This window comes from Sapajus apella, unplaced genomic scaffold, assembly GCF_009761245.1.
Source record: "Sapajus apella isolate SASKATOON/1434 unplaced genomic scaffold, GSC_monkey_1.0 scaffold25, whole genome shotgun sequence".
Classification (NCBI taxonomy): Eukaryota; Metazoa; Chordata; class Mammalia; order Primates; family Cebidae; genus Sapajus; species Sapajus apella.
The window spans coordinates 26,268,274-26,291,174 of NW_022436965.1; the positions used below are offsets into that span (position 1 = coordinate 26,268,274).

At 42.7% G+C, this 22,901-nt stretch overlaps 1 protein-coding gene across 4 annotated transcripts in view; it reads right to left on the reverse strand.

The window, feature by feature from the left end:
- The window catches only part of NOS1AP (nitric oxide synthase 1 adaptor protein), a 299,267-nt gene that overhangs the window by 41,845 nt on the left and 234,521 nt on the right, over window positions 1-22,901 (reverse strand). The window lies entirely within an intron of this gene.

Sequence of the window (22,901 nt, forward strand, 5' to 3'; positions counted from 1 at the left end):
ACATCTTCGTAGCCCCAGGGCCAGCACAGTGGTTGGCACATGGGAAGTTCCTAGCCTGGTTAGAAGGGAGGGAGGTGTTCCAGCTGTCATTAATGAGCATCTATAATGTGATCTGCCTGGCTATTCATTTTCCCCAAGGAAGTCAGATCCAGTTAGTTCAACATGACACATAAAACTTCTTGATTTTTTAGTTAACTTATTCTTATGTAATACCCTAAGGACTGAGAACGAGGTTTAAAACTGAAACAGCAGATTTGAATGCAAACTGGCATGCCCACAAGACACAGAGATATGGAAGGCACAGAGGAACGGCAGTAAGCCAAGGTTAACTTAACCTTAACAGACAAAGCGTCTTTTCAGAATATCTGATGAGAACTGTACATGGATGCAGCCGCCGCCATTGGACCACAGCTCTCTGGAGATTGCTCTGCTATGTCTGATTTCAGAAACTTAACATGTTGTTATTAAAAGTAAATAATCTCTAGCTAACCAAAAAGTCAGCTAGTTAAAGCTTAGAAAAGTTTCCACCAACATAGCCAAGAGGCAGAAAGTTTTTCCATGTGACCTCATTCATCAACAAACTAATAAATCAGCAAATTAAGGTCTCTTGGGTCCAAATTTCCAGATCAAGAAATAAATTCCAAGACCCTCATTTCTCCATTGCTTGGTTTTCTTAAGCACTGATTGTAGGGGTGGGAGAAATTAGGGGAGGGTAGAGGAAGGTGAGTGCTCAAGAGATTTCCCTTTTTCTTTCCTTCCTTCTTCATCTTCATCCTTCAGTCAGTCTAGGGTAGTTCTGATGATCTTGCTTCCAAAAAGTGCCTTAGTCAATTTTCCCAACTTTCACTCTCTTTCTCTCTCTCTCTCTCTTTTCTCTTGGTGAAATCTTAGCTCATGGCAACCTCTGCCTCCCAGGTTCAGGTGATTCTTATGCTTCAGCTTCCTGAGTAGCTGGGATTACAGGTGTGAGCCACCACAGCCAGCCCTAAAATTTCTTATTTTTATTTCAAAATATATATAGCATTATACTTTTTACCTATTAACAGAACTGTTATGCTTTTACACAGTAATAAATTTTTCTGCAAATTCATCCTATGTCCATAAACTTACCGTAAATGACTGAAAGAAAAACAATATGTGGAAGAAATTGGATTTTGCATTTATCATCATGCTACAATTTAGTTTGACAAGGTGATTTTAAAAGCCACTAGACTCACCACTGACACCCCCCCTTCTCAAACTATTCATCTATAGGTTAGCTCACTTCTCTTAAGATCACAGAAAAACAACCACCATTTAGGGTAGAAGGAAATCTGTGGGGTCATCAGGCCTGGATACAAGCCAGCATCTCTGTCAGGATTCATCACTGATAGGCAATTCACTCTCTAACAAAGTATCCAATCCCTTTTTTAGGAGGTTCTAGTTACCTGGAAAATTTACCTCATGTTGACTAGAATTCTGCCAACAGGAATGCAGTGGAGGAAAATGGCTGAGAACACTGGCCCTAAGGGGGACAGACCTGGATTTCAGCCCAACCTTTGCCACTTACTAGCTGGAACGCCCTGGTCATATCGCAACCCACTTCTTGTTCTTCACCTGTGAAACAGGCAAGAGCACTATAATGTACCTCACTCATGCTAGTAAGGCTTAAAGAATGAATATGCGCAGAGGGGTCAGCTTATAGCAAATGGTTCACATATGGGAACTGCTTTAAATACTGCCACATTACTGCTCAAGTTCTGTCCTTAAGGACCTCAGAGAACAAGGCTAGTCCTCTTCCAAATGGTCAATGTTTTAATATGTGGAAAAAACACCATGTTTAAATTTACTCCTTTCATTTTTTTTTTTTTAAGTTCCAGGGTACATGTGCAGGATGTGCAGGTTTGTTACATAGGTAAATGTGTGCCATGGTGGTTTGCTGCACCCATCAACCTAGGTATTAAGCCTGGCATGCATTAGCTATTCTTCCTGATGTCCTCCTGGCTCCCCTACTCCCCTGCAATTCTTTCATTTTTAAAGTGAACTACAGTACTTCCTTCAATAGCTGCTCAACTGGCCCATTTTCCAAGTCCCTTATTTCTCTGGCAGGTTTGCACTGTGGAAAGAGCATAGGTTTTGGGACAAGAAAGATGCAGGTTCAAGTCTTAGCTTTTCCATCTTCTAGCTGCTGGCCTGAGGCAAAAAACTCAGTTACATAATCCTTCATTTCATCATATAAAACAGGCATATTAACGACTTCTTCATGGTATTGTTTTAAGCATGTGGTATGTGTTTTACACATACCACATTTTACACAGTGCCCCACACATGGTAAGTGGCTTGCTCAATAAATATGAGTTCCATCTTCTCTTAACTTTTTCTGTACATATTCCAACTTGCCAGTGACTATCTTAAAATGCAGTTCACAGAACTGAACTCATTTGTAAAGGGATCTGAGCAGCACAGAGTATATTTGGATAAATATTTTCTATGCCCTAGAACTGAATTTTTAGCAAAGCATCTCTGATCATGTTTTTTTTTTCTTCTGTTATAACATCTCATTGCTGGTTCACACTGTAGTCAACTCAACGCTCAAAGCTAATTTGCGCAACTGCTGTAAGGCAGATTTCCTGGACACACTTGGGTAACTGGTTTTTTAGGACTGGCTCCCAGTGATCACGGTTTCCTTTTCCAAGTTCTCACAGACCATCTGCTTAATGATCTCTTCTAGAATTCTGCCCAGGAGCAGTGACGAATTCACTAGGTGGTAATTCCTAATGCAGGTTTTCCCCTTTCTAAAAAGTGGAATATTTTATTTTTGCAATCTCTTTCTCTTCCATCCCTCCTGATTTTGCAAAAGATGACCAATTACTATTTTGCAATCATATTTTTCAGGAACCCAGAACCCAAGTGATTGAGGCCTGGACACACGGTAGTGAGGAATATCTTCCTTTTTGTTCTTGGTTTTGAATGTCTGTTTTTTTTAAAAAATTGCATATGTTCTAGTGTTTCTAATTGGAAGATCAGTTCTCTACTTGAGAGGAAAAAAACCGAGAGTTAGAAAAATGGGATTTGAGAGTTTCCCCTTGCCATGTGCCAATTCTCTCTTCCTTCACACCCCTTTTTCTCTCATCTTCAGCCTTTTCCATGAGCCCAATGCATTCAGGGTTTCAGCTCTCTCAGTAATGGTTGTTCCTTTGCACTCATACTTGTTTTTAAGCTTTGCTTTCTATATTGTGTACTTTTCAAGGAGCATTTTATGAAAATCTGGGCAGACACATGATTTTTCTTCATGATCTCACATTTTGGGGGCCTGACTAGAATCAATTATGTTGTCTTCATGTTCTCATCCTTTATTCCCTCTTTCAGTCTCTAGCCACGAGATCTCATCTTACTCTGTTGTCATCCCTGCACTCATCCAATAATCCAACTGAAGACCTGAATAGAACAAACAGGTTGAGTAAGAGGGAATGCCACCTGCCCAACTGCTAAGAGCTGGGATATTGGTTTTTTCCATCCAGATCAGGTTCTTCTTGGGTCTCAAGCCCACCAATGTGCAGACTGAAACTCACACCATCGGCTCTCCTGGTTCTCAGGCCTTCAGACTCCAACTGGAACCATATATTAGCCTTCCTGGGTCTCCACCTTCCCAACTGCAGATCTTGGAATTTTTCAGTGTCTGTAATTATGTAAGTCAATTCCTTATATATTTCTTATATGTGTATGTATACCTAAACACATGTAAATATGTAAGCACGCACACACACACACATATATCCTATTGGTTCTGTTTCACTGAAGAACCCTGAAACAGCCATATTCCCTCAGGCATTAGCATTCTACCTGTAATGCCCCTCATCTCCATGGGGACTGCCTGCTGACTTAGGACTACAGAGGCTGTGAAAGGTCTCAAGACACCTGCAAGATTTCCTGAGTCTACATCCATGTGCATTGCCTCTTGCTCAAGACCCGCTGGGTCTCTCCCAGCCAGCCCAGGTCCTGTCATGCAATTCTTTCCTGCCACAGCCCAAAACAGAACTTTAGGGTAGAGGATGCAGACCACCAAGGGGCCTTGAGAAAATTATTTTCCTTCTCTCAGCCTTCTTCTTTTTTATTTTTATTATGTATTTATTTATTTTTGAGATGGAGTCTCACACTGTTGCCAGGCTGGAGTGCAGCGGCGAAATCTCAGCTCACTGCAATCTCCACCTCCCAGGTTCAAGCAATTCTCCTGCCTCAGCCTCCCAAGTAGCTGGGATTACAGGCACCCGCCACCACGCCCAGCCAATTTTTTGTATTTTCAGTAGAGACGGGGTTTCACCATGTTGGCCAGGCTGGTCTTGAACTCCTGACCTCATGATTCGCCCTCCCCAGCCTTCCAAAGTGCTGGGATTACAGGCATGGGCCATGTACTGGCCTGCCTTCTTCTTTTTTAATCAATGAAATGAGAATTAAAAAAAACATCTTTCAGGGTGATTGTAAGGTTCAGATGTAACAACAGATGGGCAAATATTCTCTAATCCATGAAATGTTGTACAAATACTTGAAAACTGTGGAAACAAACCTAGAAATGTCAAATGAAAAAACAAAGATAAATATTTATTGTTCTTCCAATATCAGTGTCTCTTGGTGGGGCTAGTCTCCAGTTTGTGTATAGAGATTTTTCTCTGGAGGTCCTGGAAAGCAAGGGCATTCCTAACTCAAAAAAGATGTGCTGCAGGAGAGACTGAAATGAAGCCAGCTGACAAAGTATCAAGTCATCTGAAGATGGTGGAGACAAAATCAAGTGGTATTCTTAAGGAAAATTTCTGGGAAAGTAGGAAGCATGATGTGACACATGCAGAAGATAGAAAACAGAACCAACCTGCTGCTCAAGACCAGATGAACGAGGCCCCCCTGTGAAGGCATGGTCCTGGGAAATCCAGCATGACTCCTACTCATGGGAACAAGGGTTCCCTAAGCATCCCAGTCCGTGTGATACTGCGGGTCCCCAATGTGTCATTAAGAGGAACTGGGGAAAATATTAGAAGGGGTGGTATGTTGGTGAGAGCCCCCAAATACTTCACTGATAGAATACCACCAGACATGACAGGAAGGAATGCACCCTTACTCCTATCCCCAGCATGCTGCCTGAATACTGGTGTGTCTTTATTTTCTTTTCTCATCTGGCCCTGCAGCACAAACACAGTTTCACACTCCTGTTGCAGCTGTTATTCATTCTTTTCCTCATCTATCTTATTTACATTCATTTTAATGTTTAGGTAACACTGTCTTCCATCTTGACCACTGTTCTCTCCTATGACTGCTTTGGTTTGATTATCATCTTCCTCCCACTGTATATACAGGGCTTTTTATCATGTCAGCTGCTCTTCTTTTATTTGAAGTTACTGTAATTTCCATATTCTTCATTCCTCATTTTAGCCATTCTCGATTTGATGACTACCTTCCTCAGGACTGCTATTTGGCAAAAAAGAACGGTAATAAACTCATGAAATGGGGCCCAGGATCCCTCATGGAACTGGTCTCCTTACTCCACAGCTTGTCTTCCACAGACACCTGAAATGTGGGGCCACATTATCCAGTAGCCCCTTGTCATCATGACTGGGATGTATCTCACAGATCTGCCTCACCACGGCATAGTCTGGAAGGAGGCCTGGGATTCCAGGGCTGGGAGAGACCTTGAGAGACAGTCAAGCTCATCTCTTCAACTGCAGGCAGAGAAATGCAAATATAAGAGCTGATTTCTAAGGTTTCTTCAAGGAATAAAATTATACAAATGTCTAACTTATTGTTACAAAGATCTGCTGTGTACCTAGAATAACGAATAAGCAAGCAATTGAGTTTTAAGACCTAGCGAGAGCCAGACAAATGCATATTTATCTTTTGAAAGTCTAGCTAAGGCACCCTCATGGCCTATCTCAGCAGTTAATTTATATTTTAATTTCACAGCTGTTAATAAGTTTTTTCTTATGTTCCACTAAAACCTCCCCTGCTTTACTTGAATCAAGCACAAACCATCACCCAGCACTTTCTAAATGCCAAGTACTGGGATAAATTAATTTCTTCTTGTTCAGTACTTGACAGGCATGCAAAAAAAAAAAAAAAAAAAAAAAAAAAAAAAAAAACAAGCTAGTGTCTCTCACGAAACCACCACACAAAAATCCTTTCATATATTTCAAGGCTTTAATTTCTCACCAACACTCATCATTTCTCCAAAATAACTGTCACATGCTATTGGCTGTCAATAACCAAATCTATTTACACAGGCTGCCAATTCTTCTGTGTATCTATGTTATCTGAGTTCTTACATGCAGCTTGTTCATATTTAGGGGGTTTACACCATCCATCCCACACTTTTCAGTATGCTTAGACTTCCTGAAGATTCTTGCTCAGACACAACTTCCCTCCCAGAGCCAGAAAGCAGAGAGAAAATGAACATATCACAATATTAAGGGCATTACTTTGACTGGTATATGCTGGAGGAGTTTTGTCTAGAAAATTCCATCTTTCTTTTCTCTTTTCTTAAGTTTATTCTCTTGCTTTCAAGCCAGTAAATACTTCCCTTCAAGCATTCCATGCAGAGAGGCATTAGGCAAAAGTCTTCCCAGTGCAAAATAATCATCAACAAAGGTTTGTACCCTTCCTTGTCCACTCCCCCATACACATTGAGATGCCCGTGATTTTTGTGAAATAGAAGATCTGACAGAACACAGCCAAAGGCTCAGTCGAGGTTGCAGCTCTCCTGCTTTCTCAAAACCAGTTAATACTTGGAGTCTTAGTTTTCTTAACTACAAAATGGGATAAGAAGAGGTTCATAGGGCTATTATGAGAATCAAATGAAATAACTTACATATAGGGTCCACCACATAGTAGTTGCTTAAAAAAGGCTGTTGACAAAATTCAACAGTTCTTTATGCTAAAAACTCAATAAACTAGGTATTGATGGAACATATCTCAAAATTATAAAAGCTATTTATGACAAACCCACAGCCAATCATACTGAATGGACAAAAACTGGAAGCATTCTCTTTGAAATCTGGCACTAGACAAGGGTGCCCTCTCTCACCACTCCTATTCAACATAGTAGTGGAAGTTCTGGCCAGAGCAATCAGGCAAGAAAAAGAAATAAAGAGTATTCAATCAGGAAAAGAGGAAGTCAAATTGTCTCTGTTTGCTGATGACATGATTATGTATTTAGAAGACCCCATTGTCTCAGCCCAAAATCTCCTTAAGATGATAAGCAACTTCAGCAGTCTCAGGATACAAAATCAATGTGCAGAAATCACAAGCATTCCTATACATTAATGACAGACAAACAGAGAGCCAAATCATGAGCGAACTCCCATTCACCATTGCTACAAAGAGAATAAAATACCTAGGAATACAACTTACAAGGGACATGAAGGACCTCTTCAAGGAGAACTACAAACCACTGCTCAAGGAAATAAGAGAGGACACAAACAGATGGAAAAACATTCCATGCTCATAGTTAGGAAGAGTCAGTATCGTAAAAATGGCCATACTGCCCAAAGTAATTTGTAGATTCAATGTATCCCCATCAAACTACCATTGACCTTCTCTACAGAACTGGAAAAAACCACTTTAAACTTTATATGCAACCAAAAAAGAGTCCACATAGCTAAGACAATCCTAAACAAAAAACAAAAAAAACAAAGCTGAGACATCACCATACCTGACTTCAAACTATACTACCAGGCTACAGTAATCAAAACAACTTGGTATTGGTACCAAAACAGAGATATAGACCAATGGAACAAAACAGAGGCCTCAGAAGTAATGCCACATATCTACAACCATTTGATTTTTGACAAACCTGACAAAACAAGTAATGGGGAAAGGACTCTCTGTTTAATAGATGGTGTTAGGAAAACTGGCTAGCCACGTGCAGCAAGCTGAAATTGGACCCCTTCCTTACACCTTACACAAAAATTAACTCCAGATGGATTAAAGATTTAAACATAGACTTAACACCATAAAAACTCTAGGAGAAAACATAGGCAATACCATTCAGAACATAGGCATAGGCAAGGACTTCATGACTAAAACACCAAAAGCAATGGCAACAAAAGCCAAAATAGACAAATGGGATCTAATTAAACTTAAGAGCTTCTGCACAGCAAAAGAAACAATTATTAGAGTGAACCAGCAACCAACAGAATGGGGAAAAAAATTTTGCAATCTACCCATCTGACAAAGGGCTAATACCCAGAATCTACAAAGAACTTAAACAAATTTACAAGAAAAAAACAAACCCTATCAAAACGTGGGAAAGGATATGAACAGAGATTTCTCAAAACAAGACATTTATGCAGCCAAAGAACATATGAAGAAATGCTCATCATCACTGGTCATCAGAGAAATGCAAATCAAAACCACGTTGAGATACTATCTCACATCAGTTAGAATGGCAATCATTAAAAAATCTGGAGACAACAGATGCTGGAGAGGATGTGAAGAAATAGGAATACTTTTACGCTGTTGGTGGGAGTGTAAATTAGTTCAACCATTGTGGAAGACAGTGTGATGATTCCTCAAGAATCTAGAAATAGAAATTCCATTTGACCCAGCAATCCCATTACTGGGTATATACCCAAGGATTATAAATTGTTCTATTATAAAGACACATGCACATGTATGTTCATTGTAGCAGTGTTTACAATAGTGAAGACTTGGAACCAACCCAAATGGTCATCAATGATAGACTGGATAAAGAAAATGTGTCATATATATAACATGGAATACTATGCAGCCATAAAAAAGGATAAGTTCTTGTCTTTTGCAGGGACATGGATGAAGCTGGAAACCATCATTCTCAGCAAACTGACACAAGAACAGAAAACCAAACACCACATGTTCTCACTCATAAGTGGGTGTTGAACAATGAGAACACATGGACACAGGGAGGGGAACATCACACACTGGGGCCTGTTGGGGGGTCGGGAGGTTAGGGGAAGGATAGCAGGGGGTGAGGGGATTGGGAAGGGATAACATTAGGAGAAATACCTAAGGTAAGTGACGGGGGATGGATGCAGCAAACCACCATGGCATGTGTATACCTATGTAACAATCCTGCATGATCTGAACATGTACCCTAGAACTTAAAGTATAATAAAAAAAATCTTTACTAAATTGAAGTGATCAAAGAAGAATATTTGCTAATCTATTGTGTGTTTACCATTTGTTAGGCACTGCGTAAGCACTTCACATGTAAAAACTCATCTAATCCTCACAACCACCATATGAAGTAGATACAGTTACCATCTCCATTTTACAGATGAAGAAACAGAGAGGTAACCCCTGTGCATTTTCTTAAGGTCACACAGCTAGTAGTATCTGTATGAATTTCTTAGGGCTGCTGTAACAAATTACTACAAACTGGTTAGCTTAAAACAACAAATTTCATCTCTCACAGTTTAGGTGGCCAGAAGTCAGAATCAAGGCTGATTCCTCCTAGAGGCTGTTGGGGAGAATCTGTTCCACGCCTCGCATAGCTTCTAGCAGCTGCCAACAATCCTTGGCATTCTTGGGTTTGCAGCCGTGTAACTCTAGTCTGCTCCCTCTACTTTCCCATGGCATTCTTCCCTGTGTCTCCTGTCTCTGTGTCTAAATTTCCCTCTTCTTATAAAGACCCTGGTCATTGGATCTAGGGTCCACCCTAATCTAATATGGCCTCACCTTAATTATATCTGCAAGTCCCCACATTCAAATAACATCCACATTCACAGATATCCAGGGGTGAGGAAAATATCCTAAACACACCTTTCTAAGGAACATAATTCAACTCACTGTAGTATCTGAGCTAGAACTGGAATCCTAGCAATCTTAACCAAGTTCTGAAAACTTTCACACCATCTGCCTGATTAATCATCAAATATCATTTGAATGCTCAATGTCATTAATGAACTGTATTATTGTTTTCTCTATGCCTAGTTTAGAAATTGGTCATATGCTACATTTATGCCACCTGGAAACCCTGGATTTTTTTCTTCATCTTATTTTTCCAAGTCCTTGATGTCTTCATAGATGTCTCTATGGTCACCAATGAGCTAAATCAGAATGGCTTGGACATTGCCCTGAGAATGGACTTACCTCTTTCTCATGGTGGGAAGATTTTCAGGGGACACGTGGGTAAAAGGTACTGGATTTCTTTGTTATCTCTGACTGACTGTCTACCTTCCATCCATGTTCCTTCAAATAAACCAATCCAGGAATATGATACACATCATAAACACATTTTTTTTTTTTTTGAGACAGAGTCTCACTCTGTCACCCAGGTTGGAGTGCAGTGGTGCAATCTCAGCTCACTACAACCTCTGCCTCCTGGGTTCAAGTGATTCTCCTGCCTCAGCCTCCTGAGTAGCTGGGATTACAGACACGTGCCACCACACCTGGCTAATTTTTGTATTTTTAGTAAGCTAGGATTTCTCCATGTTGGTCAGGCTGGTCTCAAACTCCTGACTTTGTGATCCGCCCGCCTCATCTTCCCAAAGTGCTGGGATTACAGGTGTGAGCCATCACACCTGGCTACATCACAAGCACATCTTGTTTTTTGAAGGCAGTTGAGCTCCCACTTGAGCTTCTGGGGATTACAGCATAACTCCCTCTGTACATGACTCTAACTCCATACCCCTCATGCAACCTGCTCAGCATGTGGGGAGTCCCATGTGCCATGATGGGAAATGAAGAAAGGGCATCCACCTCCTTCCCCCAAGCTTCCCAGGGCTGGAAGCATGCCTGGCTGGCAGGTCCAGATACTTTTCCTTCCTAATATTTCTATTTCTCCAATTGTTCTGACCTGCCTGCTTCATGCTGTATCTGAGGAAGAGGAAGTCCGAATCAGACCTCACCTGAAGGCACTCCCTCTTAGGACTTGAAGATAAGACAAGTCACTGCTGGGAGCTTATGTGTACTCCCAAGTCCAGAGAGGCAGGACAGGGAGCAGTTCCCAGGCATCAGCATTTCTCATTCTCACCTGCCCCACCCTCAGGGCAATGTCCAAGCCATTCTGATTTAGCCTGGGACAATTCACTTTCAATCATAATCTAGTGTCTTTTTCTTTCTTGTGTGTGTGGTTTTTTTTCTTTTTTTTTTGAGACGGAGCTTCCCTCTTGTTGCCCAGGCTGGAGTGCAATGGCGCGATCTTGGCTCACCGCAACCTCCGCCTCCTGGGTTCAGGCAATTCTCCTGCCTCAGCCTCCTGAGTAGCTGGGATTACAGGCATGCGCCACCATGCCCAACTGATTTTTTGTATTTTTAGTAGAGACGGGGTTTCACTATGTTGACCAGGATGGTCTCGATCTCTTGACCTCGTGATCCACCCGCCTCGGCCTCCCAAAGTGCTGGGATTACAGGCGTGAGCCACCGCGCCCGGCCTCTTGTGTGTTTTTTAAAAAGTATTTTATTATTTTCTATTCAGGGGCATACATGTGTAGGTTTGCTACGCAGGTATATTGCATAAGGCTGGAGTTTGGGCTTCTATTGAACCCATCGCCCAGCAGTGAACACAGTACCCAATGGGTACTTTTTCAGTCCTTATCCCCCATTCTCCCTCTCCCCTTCTGGAGTCCCCAGTGTCTGTTGTTTCCATTTTTATGGCCACATGTATCCACTGTTTAGCTCCCATTTATAAGTAGAAACATGCAGTCTTTGGTTTTCTGTTTCTGTTTTAATTCACTCAGGATAATGGCCTGCAGCTGCATCCACGTTGCTGCTTTTTAAAGGACTGCGTACCTTTACTTCCAGGCCACTAACAGACCTTAAAACAAAGTGGGGAAAAAAATGAATCCATTCATATTTGACCTCATTTCAATTTCCGATCACTTTTTTAAAGTCTTGTATCTTTCCTTTGGAAATGTGGGGAGGGGTTGGTTGGAAGGCAGCAGGGCAAAGGGTGGAGAAATGTGAGCAGAAGGCTGTGAAGGAGGCGAGTCCTTGCTTGAGCATTCCTATTATTTTCATCTATCTGCTATATGCCAGAAGCTCTTTTCTCATTGTCTCCCCACCACCCAAAAGCAGGCGTTGGGGTGGTCCGGCATGACCTCTAAGAAACACAGATCTTACTCTGTACCCCCTCCCTTGGCCTCATATTGGCTTCTCCAAGATACAGAGCTGAGCCTGCTTTAGAGCCTCCTCTGAGGGGCTCAGGGGGTACTGACAGGGTGTGGCAAGTGCAGACAGAGGAATGGAGCCAGCACGACGCGGAGGAGGATGCAGCCAGCTGCCTGTGGGAACTGGGAAGGCGCACGGGGAGCTGCCGCCTGAGCTGCATGTTGAAGACAACGTGGGAGGTGGCAGGATTGTGGGGTGGGGAATGTATCAGTCAGGGTCCTGGCAGAAAACAGATAATGTGAGTAAGCTGAATAGAGTTTAATATAGGACTGTTCACAAAGGTGAGGGCAGTGCTGTGTCCCTGGGAGCCCTCAGCATCCAAGTCCAGAGAGGCAGGGCAGGAAGCAGTTTTCAGAGCCGAGAGAGGAAGAGCTGTGTGCCATCTGGCAGGAGCTCTCAGGACAGGTCTACAAAGGCCAGCCTCCCTGGGCACTGAAAACAGTGGGGAGGGGTGCAGAGCTGATCTGGGACAATGGAAATCTATCCATCACAGAGACAGAGGAGCAGGGAGAGCCCTTGCAATAGAAACTGCATGTGGAAAGGCATGAGGTTATGAGGCGGCACAGTTTGCCTGGGCACAGGGATTGCAGGGCATACAGAGGAACTGGTGGGAGATGGGGACAGAAGGAGGTCAGGGCTGACTGTGGAGAACCCAGCTACAGAGCTCAGACTTTACCTCATGGGCTCAGGGCAAGGACGGGAGTCGAAACAGGGGGATCACATAGCTGGTAGTCATGGCAGTGTGGAGGATGGATTGGAGGAGGGCAGGGGCAGAAGGAAGGCCACAAAGAGCCTACTGCAATACAAAGTGCTTGAGGGAATCAACAGAATCTGGACCTGGAGCTTGCAGTCAGAAGAACTGGACTCAAATCCCTGTTCTGCTGCTTACATTTGTGAGCTACGGGGTGAGTCTTCCAATGCTCAAGTTTTAGTTTTCTCATCTACAAACAGGGGAGCTGTTGTGAGAATTACAGTTTGGTAAATAAGTGCAAGGCACCTGGGCACAGGGCCCCAAATGGCACACCTGGAGTGCTGCACAGCAGAGTCTGTGCAGCCAGATGGACCAGCCCTGAGTCCAGGCAAGAAATGCTGGAGCCCTAATGAAGGCAGGGACAGCCACCATGAGAACAACAGGTCAACACAAGGGTCATTTCTCGGTGTGATAACGAGAGGGAAAACGATGCTTAGCTGTGTAACTTGGTGGATGGACTAAATATTAACTGGGTCATGGGCTACAGAGGGAAAGAAGAACTAGGGGACGGGGAAGGCAGAAGAATAGTGTGGCTCTGGACAGGTCAGCTTTGAGAAGGCAAAAGCAGATGGACTTGCCTAAGAGGCAATTGGAAATAAGGGATGGAGGGGAAGGAGTGTGGGAGCAGAGAAGCATGGACTTGGGAGTCACTAGGATTTAGAGGGTGGTTGAAGCCATGGGACATATGAGATCCCCTGAAGAGCAAGAAGAAGAAAGGGGGCTCATTGAGAGGGTCCCATTAACAGTGCTCATTTGGCTGGGCACGGTGGTTCACACCTGTAATCCCAGTGCTTTGGGAGGCTCAGGTGGGCAGATCATGAAGTCAGAAGTTCAAGACCAGCTTGGCCAACATGATGAAACCCTGTTTCTACTAAAAATACAAAAAATTAGCCAGGCGTGGTGGCAGGCACCTGTAATTCCAGCTACTTGGGAGGCCGAGGCAGGAGAATTGCTTGAACCCAGGAGGCGGAGGTTGCAGTGAGCTGAGATCGCGCCGCTGCACTCCAGCCTGGATGACAGAGCGAAACTCCATTTCAAAAACAAACAAGCAAGCAAGCAAGCAAACAAACAAACAAAAACAGTACCCATTTAAATGGAGGGCATACTAGGAGGAGTCAGAAAAAAAAGAAAAAAAAACACTGATCAGGAAAAGACCATGAGATCCCAGGAGGAACAAGAGAAAACCATCATGGAAGCTGAGGGAGGAGAGAGTCTCCAGAAGGATGGAAAGACCCACAGCATTAAGTGCTTCACAGAGACTGAATGAGATGCAGACAGAAAGCGAGCCAGGGATTCTGCAACTAAGACATCACTGGTGGCCTTAGCAAGAGCAGTCTCAGTAGACTAGCTCAGGAGGCCCAATTATAACGAGCTGAAAAATAAATGGGGGTTTTGGAAATATAGATAGCAAGTGCAATTTCTCCAAAGCGTCTGGCAGTGAAAGGGCAAGACAGGATGGTAGGCTTGAGGGGCATCTTTTTAGGATGGCAAACCTGAGCCTATTTATAGGCTAGAAAATAATAAGTGACAAAACAGAAACAGCCTCAAGATCTGGGGAAACTGTAGGGAAAATGATGGCTCAAGACACAGACAGAAACAGCAGAAGGCAGGGGACAAGTAGAGGAGCTCTCCTGGGGTTCGAGAGGGCACAAACTATGAACCTGCCATAAGGTGGGCCAGTCTTACCCCTGGCTTGTATCCCTCTCCCTTTCTTAGGCAGTATTTCGGTGGTTTTTCTGAAGTAGCTAAGCCTTTCTCTGTGAAAGGGCTAATGCTGTTTTGATGTAGAAGTAGGAGTGGGGCTGGTTAAGGCAAGAGGTCAGTTTAATTTTTAGTAAAACCTCCTGATAAAAAGCAAGGGCTGTTGTAAGTGCCCCAGACCTGCATTTCGCCCATCTGCAACTTACTTCCCTTTCTCATGGGAAGAAACTAGAAACGTGACATGGATCAAAAGGACAGTATGTGAAGTCAAAACTATGTTGTTATTTTCTTAGAGAGGAGATTCATGTGAATTCCTCCTGGCTCTCAGGACATGAGGGATGGGGCTCATGTAGATATACGAGGGCTGGAAGGGTGGGAGGCCTGGCCAGGAATACAACATGCTCTCTTGGGATCTGTTTATGAGTCTTGCAGTCTCTCTTTTACACATAACTTTTCAAACTCCCCTGCATCAGCTGAGGCATTTAACAGGCTAAATTGTTTCCTTAGGGTTTTGTCCTTCTCATGAGTGAACAAAGGCAACTGGGAGAAATTTAGGTTTAACTCTTTTACTAAGAAAATTCTTCTTACATACATATATACACACACAAAAAAAAGGATGTGTGTATACGCATGTGTATATACATATCTCTCTCTATATATATATATATATTTTTCGAGGTGGAGTCTCGTTCTTGTTGCCCAGGCTGGAATGCAATGATGTAATCTCAGCTCACTGCAACTTCCGCCTCCCAGGTTCGAGTGGTTCTCCTGCCTCAGCCTCCCGAGTAGCTGGGATTACAGGCACATGCCACCACACCTGGCTAATTTTTGTATTTTTAGTAGAGATGGGGTTTCACCATGTTGGTCAGGCTGGTCTTGAACTCCAGACCCTATGATCTGCCTTGCCTCTGCCTCCCAAAGTGCTGGGATTACAGGCTCAAGCCACTGCACTCATCTCTATATATATTTTTAATAGTGTTCGAGTCTGAGGACACACCACTGGCCCAGCGCCTAGATAGCTGCTCCAACTCTGGAAGGAAATGCACCTGTACTACCTCACCTCCCCCAGCACTCGGGACCATCTCCAACAATCAATTATGTGCTGACGGAAGACAGTGAGCAACAATAAGCTCACGTGCAGATCTTATCCGTCAGGGGCTGCCACTCTGTTCATCCCCTCCAAAAAACCTGTTATTGGAGCAATTAATAAAAACAAGATGAACACATTTATCCTTTATGATGAATTCATTTCTCCCACCCGCCTCCTGATCATTATGAATTATCAGTAAAAACTGCAACAAATGAGACAAGAGATGAGGTGAAAGGCCAAAATAATCCACAAAAAGACAATTAGGCCCCAAAGCAAAGAGCTAACTGCACAGCAGTAATGGGACTGGACTGGCATCCTTGGCCAACCAGAAGAAGGAGGGTATACATTTTCAAAGGCAGCCTTGCTTAGTGGTTAAATCCACAACATCAAGAGGTGTTGGGCTCTCTTCCCAAGCAAAGCTGAACAAGGTCACTGGACTTCTTGTTTCTCAGTGTTCTCAACTGCAATGCTGTCTTTTTAGTATTATTTGTGTGCTGCTTATTATCTTCTATTAGAACATATGTTCTGACGTTCTAATGTTAACATTTTTTGTCACTGTTCCCAAATGCTTTCACATATGGGCTGCGTTCAGTGCTCAACACATGTTTATACGTGGGTTGATTCATTCATTCATCCACTCAATCCTGGATAAAAGTCTACAGAATGAGTGTAATTAATTTCTGGAAATTGTGCAAAAGTTTAAGAAATCAATTACATTGAATAAATATGTATTGAGCACTACTGTGTGAGAGACAGTGGTTAAGCAGCTCCAAAGATGGATAAGATATAGTTCCTATAAAAAATATGACAGATAAACTACAATAAAAGGATGAACTTAAGGGCTATATAGCACCTTAGGGGTCCCAAGGACAAATAGAAATTAGATCCCCACTGTGGGGATGGGATAAAATCAGGAAAGAATTCCTGGTGCATGTGTTATGTAAAATAAACTTTGAAAGATTAATAAGAATTTGACAGGCAGAAATGGTAGGCCAAATACAGAGGACTCCTCAGTTAATCATGGTTTTAATCGTGATGACTGCCAGCAGCTGAGAAAGGCTATAACTCCTCAAGAGCCAGGTCTCAGGGTCTTCTGATAAAGCGTGTGGAGACTTGCAGACAACCCAGCTCTTCCCACCCCATCTTTCCCGAATTCTGAGTTTAACCCTCTGGACCTTGCAGTCATCATCCTCACCTCTCCAGTTTGAGGTCTGCTGCCAGAGAGGAAGCCGAGGCTCACAGTCTGATTGTGCTCTCAGAGGTATGACATCACCATCCTTCCTCCCAACTGTGCCAGGACACAAGAAGGAAGTCATGGAAAGCTTACCCAACCAGGCCGGAGGACAGGGCACTGCTGCAGTTTCTTTCTTTCTTTCTTTCTTTTTTTGTGAGATGGAGTCTCACCCTGTTGCCCAGGCTGGAGTGTAATGGCACGATCTCGACTAACTGCAACCTCCGCCTCCCAGGTTCAAGAGATTCTCCTGCCTCAGCCTCCCGAGTAGTTGGGATTACAGGTGTGTGCCACCATGCCCAGCTATTTTTTGTATTTTTGGTAAAAACAGGGTTTCACCATATTGGCCAGGCTGGTCTCGAACTGCTGACCTTATGATCCACCCACCTCAGCCTCCCAAAGTGCTGGGGTTACAGGCTGAGTCACTGCACCTGACCTACAGCTGTTTCCAGATGGGTGTTTGGTGCAAAATGCTCAAGCTGTGGGGTAAGCTACAACACTGTCCTACTACAACCCCAGAGGTTATCTATTAATATTAAAGGTTTGTCAGGCAGGGGCTACAGCTCCAAATCAAGAGCAATCTTTATTTACCTTCGGGGTTAGGGTTGGTCACACAATGGCCCTTGACCCTGGGCCATCACATGGTCTTTATGCGTCAGTGTAAAACCCAGGCCCTAGTCCATCCCCATTGTCCATGTGATTCCAAGGACACTGAGGGTAACATAAAGGCCCCTCCTATGTGAATCCTCTTCCATTTAATAATCTGAAACTCGCCAACATGAGAATGGTTTGTTTGGAATAATAAAACTCCTCTAACAAAATGCAAATGCCTCTTTGGCTGGTAAGTAAAATTTATTACCCATTCAAACACTAAATCATTAATAAAGTTAGATTGGTTTGTTTTTTTCTCCTCCTACACTTACTTGAGAAGCAGAACGGTCAATAATAAACCTTTCCAGCTTTAGATGCAAATATTCAAAGATGACATACAACACTTACTGGCAAAAAAGGAATCTTACCTTGGAATTCATAAACCTGCAAGACTCTGGGGTCCATGAATTCTCCTAAAATTCAAAACTTTGTAAGAATAATATTTTTCTACGCAGCAAATACATTTTTTACCAGATTTTCAAATGTATTTGTATCCCAGAAAAGGTCAAGAACATGTGATGGACTCCCAGGCCAGTGCCTATTTGGTAGCGGGGAGAGAAGTCAAGGGAAGAAGTGTTTATTTTACACACGCTTTCCCTTCTGAGATCCTTCAATACTTTGCACAAATTCTATATTGATTCCCTTTACACATTTAAGAGGAATAAAGTGAAGGACAGAGTAATGAAATTTGATACCAGCCAATCATTTTGCAAAACTGTGATCAGCCTGGTTTCCCTGCTCCCCTGTTACTTTCTCCACAGGGTAATTCCCTCCCTCATAGACAGTATTTAATTTTGTGAAGTTTTCTAAATGTGGCCTAATTTAATTTTCCATCATTAGCGTAAATGATGTCCTCTAAAGCCAGGCCCAGAGAGGTGGATCCAGGAGTTTAATTTTGATTGCTCTGGTAGCTATTTTCAGTTTCCTGCTGTGCAGGTCTGTTGGCTCTCTTCTGAGCTCCCTACCCTAGGGGCTGTGATAAACCTTCCCAGCTTTAGATACAAAAGGGGTTGTGCCAGGGTAAAAGACAAGACACTGAGAGGATAAATCAGCTTAGCAGCCTTTTTGAGATGAACAGTTTAGTGCAGCAAACAAGCAAATCAAGGCTACCCTAGCTTTGTCATGCAGTATGTATTTATTGAGCACCTATTATACAATAAGAATCTTTCTAGGCACTAGGGATGCAACAGTAAAATATGTATGGTCCTCGCCCTCACGGAGTTCATGCTAAGAGTTACCATGGCACAAATTTCTATTTTTCATGATGACTGAATTTAAAATCAAATGGGAGGCCAGCAGAGGCAGAAAGCCCTCAGAAAAGGAAAAGGTAAAAGCAATGAAGCCTCAACAACCTGAGATCACTGGGCCCTCCTCTCCCTCCCTCGCTTACTCTATATTCAGACACCACTAGTCTGAATGGTCCACACTTAAAACAGCCCATAGGTTGACTTCTTTCTATGCATTTCTACTGCTGTCACCCAGTTTGGCCAGACTGAGATACTCTTCCCATTATACTCAGATCCCCAAGCAATCTCTCCAGTCCATCTCACTGACAGGAGTTTCTCTCCGTTTGGGATGAGTTGCATTCCAAGCCAGCCTGGTTTTCCTAAAATATCACTTTCACTTTGGAACTCTCAGAGCCAAAGCCATCATGGGAAGACTGTAAGTACAGATGTGGGAGGAAGCTCTTGATACATTACTGAGAGAAAAACAGGATAATTTAAAACTAAATGTAGAATATTAGACTTTGAAAGAATATCTGAGTGTCAATATATTTGCATGTGGAGCAGTACTAGAAGGAATAGGTGTTGAAGAAAGAAAATGGGCACTTTCCTTTATAAAACTCTTAACTATTTTTAGTAAGAGTTATGTATTATTTGGTCATTTTAAAACTTATCCCTCACCTTCCCCTGAACATTTATTTAAAAACCATCATGGAAAGTATAATAGAAGTCACCGTGAGATCCTTGAGGACATGGTGGACACCCTGTTTGCCTTACATTCCAAGTGCTTTCTACATACAGGGATGCAATGGCTTGTGAAAAGAAGTGATAAAAGAAAGGAGTAGAGAGAAAAAGAAAGGTCTTGGGCACATGTGCTAATATGTACATATGAGTTGGAGCCACCATGCCTCCAATGATTTATAAGTCATCAATCTGTTGCTGGAGATTCATCCATCATCCATTGTAAGGATTTACAGAGCACTACACACACTCACTAAGCACACTCACTAAGCACAAGGGACTATTTGCACCCATAAGGAGGGATAAACACTACAATCCAGAAATTTCCCTTCAGAAAGATAAAGAATACATATACTATGTAGAGTTGAAAGAAACGAGAGAGAGGCAAAAAACAGAAATAGGAGAAATGAGAAGTGGTAGATGATACTACAGGGCAATGCAGAAGAATAGAAGAATGTGCTGTGTGTTTGGAGGTGTGGGGGAACTCATGGGTAAACGTGGAGGGTGCCGTTTCTGTGAAATAAGTGGTAGACAGCAAGGCCAGGCCATGAGGACCTGCAGGATGGTGGTCCTGACGAAGACATACCCAGGACTTTAGGAGAAAGGAAGGGTTAAAAGAAGATGGGCTCTTGGGTGGGGTTTGCTAGGTTAAAAGGAGGATAGGAGAGAGCTGAACATATTTGTAGGGAAAAAGAGGGAGTCCAGGAAGACAGAGAGACAGAGTGTAGTTCACAGCTCAAGGTGCTACAGAAACAAGCAAAGATGGGTCCAGAAAAGAGAGAGAGGCAGTGGACAGAAAGACAGCTGGTAGTGACACCAAGGTGTCCTACGGGAGGAGAGGACAGCTGAGGAAACTCAGAGCAGTGTGGTGGGGGGTCACCTACAGAAAGTGAGGGTATACAGGGTTGACAGGTAGAAGGTGAGAAGGGCATTATGATGGGACCACCTACCAGGGTGAATAAGGGATTGCTGAGTAGCCCTGGAAACTAACAGAAGCCAGACAGCATGAATGGTATTTCCTTCCCCTTCTTAGTTCATAAGATTCTCCATGCGTAAAATTGGGTAATTCCTACTCATGCATATGTATGAAAAGGCACTATCAATGAAAGGTTTTGAAGCTGGAAGAAATAAAAACATCAACTCTACATGAAACATGACTCATGACTAGAGTGATGGACACTCATATCTGCCAGATGGCCCAGAAATGATATGAGAAGTTAGAAAAAGATCTATAGGCTGTGCTGCCTCTGCATCCCTGATGATCAGTTTTCTCAGTTTAGTAGAGCCTGCTCAAAAACCTCAGGCAACGGGAGGCTGGAGGAAGAGAAGACACTCTTCCTTACAGAAATAGTATGGGAAGGTGCAGATGTCACCGCATCACTTATAAATCACACAGAGAGCAAGAAACATGTATGTATCATAAGCAAAGAAAGGGGTACACCTCCTTCCATGATTTATGGTCCTTTGTGCCTTGGACCCCTTCCAGAATCTAAAAAGAATGGAGAAAAGGGAATCCATTCCAGGATTCGAGTTGGAGCTTGGGGCATGTGACGATGTGGAGGAAGGGAAGATATAGAGTCATCTCTATCTGGGAGGTCTCTGATTTTGGAGGGACAGAATGGATTTTGGAGAGGTATCTTTAAGACTCCTTAAATCCTGACAGTGCTTTTTGGCTCCACAAAACAATATAGTGACTAAATTATGACAGTATTTCCCTTATCTCATGATTATGATTCCACTTATATATCCCAGATCAGGACTGTATATAAGCACATTTTGAAAAAATAATAATACTTAAAATTACACATACTTTAAAAACCTTCCATTTTTATCCCCATAGAAACTTTTCATTCTCCATTTTAAGGACATTACTAGCTCCTCTTTTAAATATATATATGTATTTGATCTCATTGTTAAGCTGTAATTCATCATACCATGGTTCTTTCTTTCACTATCAAGTAATTAAATGACTGTCCCCCCCTCTCTACTGAAACTGCTCTGCAGAAGTCACCGCCTCTTCTATCTGATAAATGCAAGTCTTTCTTCTGTCTGTACTCTGAACCACTCATTCTCCTGTAAGGATGGATGCTCTTTTCATTTATTTCCAAGTCTTTACAAAAGCTGCCCAGGATTTTTTCTACCTTACTTCCATAATAAAGAGGTATTTAAGGAGTACTTTCTAAGCTTTAGCACTTGATAAGCACTTAACTTACCATATTCTTAAAGATAATTCACTGTCTTCTGTCTTACATTTGGTTTTTTTCCATCAAAAAATTCTTTCTTTGTAGGCAATATATATTTTCCCCTTTAACTGGTTTTAAAATCTTTAACATTTTGTCATTTCATTACTGAGTCTAGAGTTTAAGAACTGATTTCTTGTTTACCTTGTGTGTAGATCAATGCGCTTCCTGAATCTCAGCAATACCCATCTTTCCTGAATCTTGCCCATCTCGATCATTTAAACTCCTGTTTGTTAATGAAGTGAAGCATACTATATGGGTATCCTGATTTCCCAAGAAATTCCAAATATCACAGAATAGCTCTATCAAATCCTCATTTACCTTAAAAGGTAGTTTGTCCTGCATTTTTACATTTAATTTTTATAACAAAAACAGAATATACAAGTTTATGAATGAGGCACCTTTAAAGGTGGATAGCACTGAGAACAGAGTAAAACAAAATGGGCAAAAGTGTGAGTGCCTGACAGCTCTCTAACCATGCAACAGCTGTGTGACCATGGGGATGTTGCCCAATATCACTGAAGCTTGATTTCTTTGTCTTAAGAATGAGAATGATAGATTCTACCATTCTAACATTCAGGGTTGTTGGGATTAAGTGAAGTAACACATGTAAAGTTCTATCTGACCATATTCCTTGAAGATAGGACTGTGTTCTAGTAACCACCTGTACCAATTTATCGCTACTCAGCTCCAAATTTACCTTTCAATACAAGCTCTTTGGTAACGGATGGAATTCCTTTAAGTACATCTCCTGTACAGCACACAATGCCAGGATTCCTCTGGAGAATGGAGGGGCAACACGACAGAAAGAAAAGGCTTCTCTTGGTCCAGCTGCTGCACAGCCCATCAGTGGTGTGGATATGAGGACATCCAGTGGTATGCATGCCCAGAACACATGTCCCTCAGTAACCTCAGCACCAGCCCAGCCTGGTGATCACCTCCCCACATCCTTCCTGAAGCAGACGCTGGGTGTTCTGGGCCTCCCGTCCGCAGTAATGCTCTAATTCTCTCTGCTAGCCTTCCGCCTGCCCCTCAGGTTTGTTTTTCACAGCTCTCCTGACACACACATTGCATACTTTATGCCTGTCACCCACAGCCATACCCCAACTCCACCTGTGTGCCCAGCCACCAGCTGCAGATCACCTGCACCCAAGCCCCGGAGGAT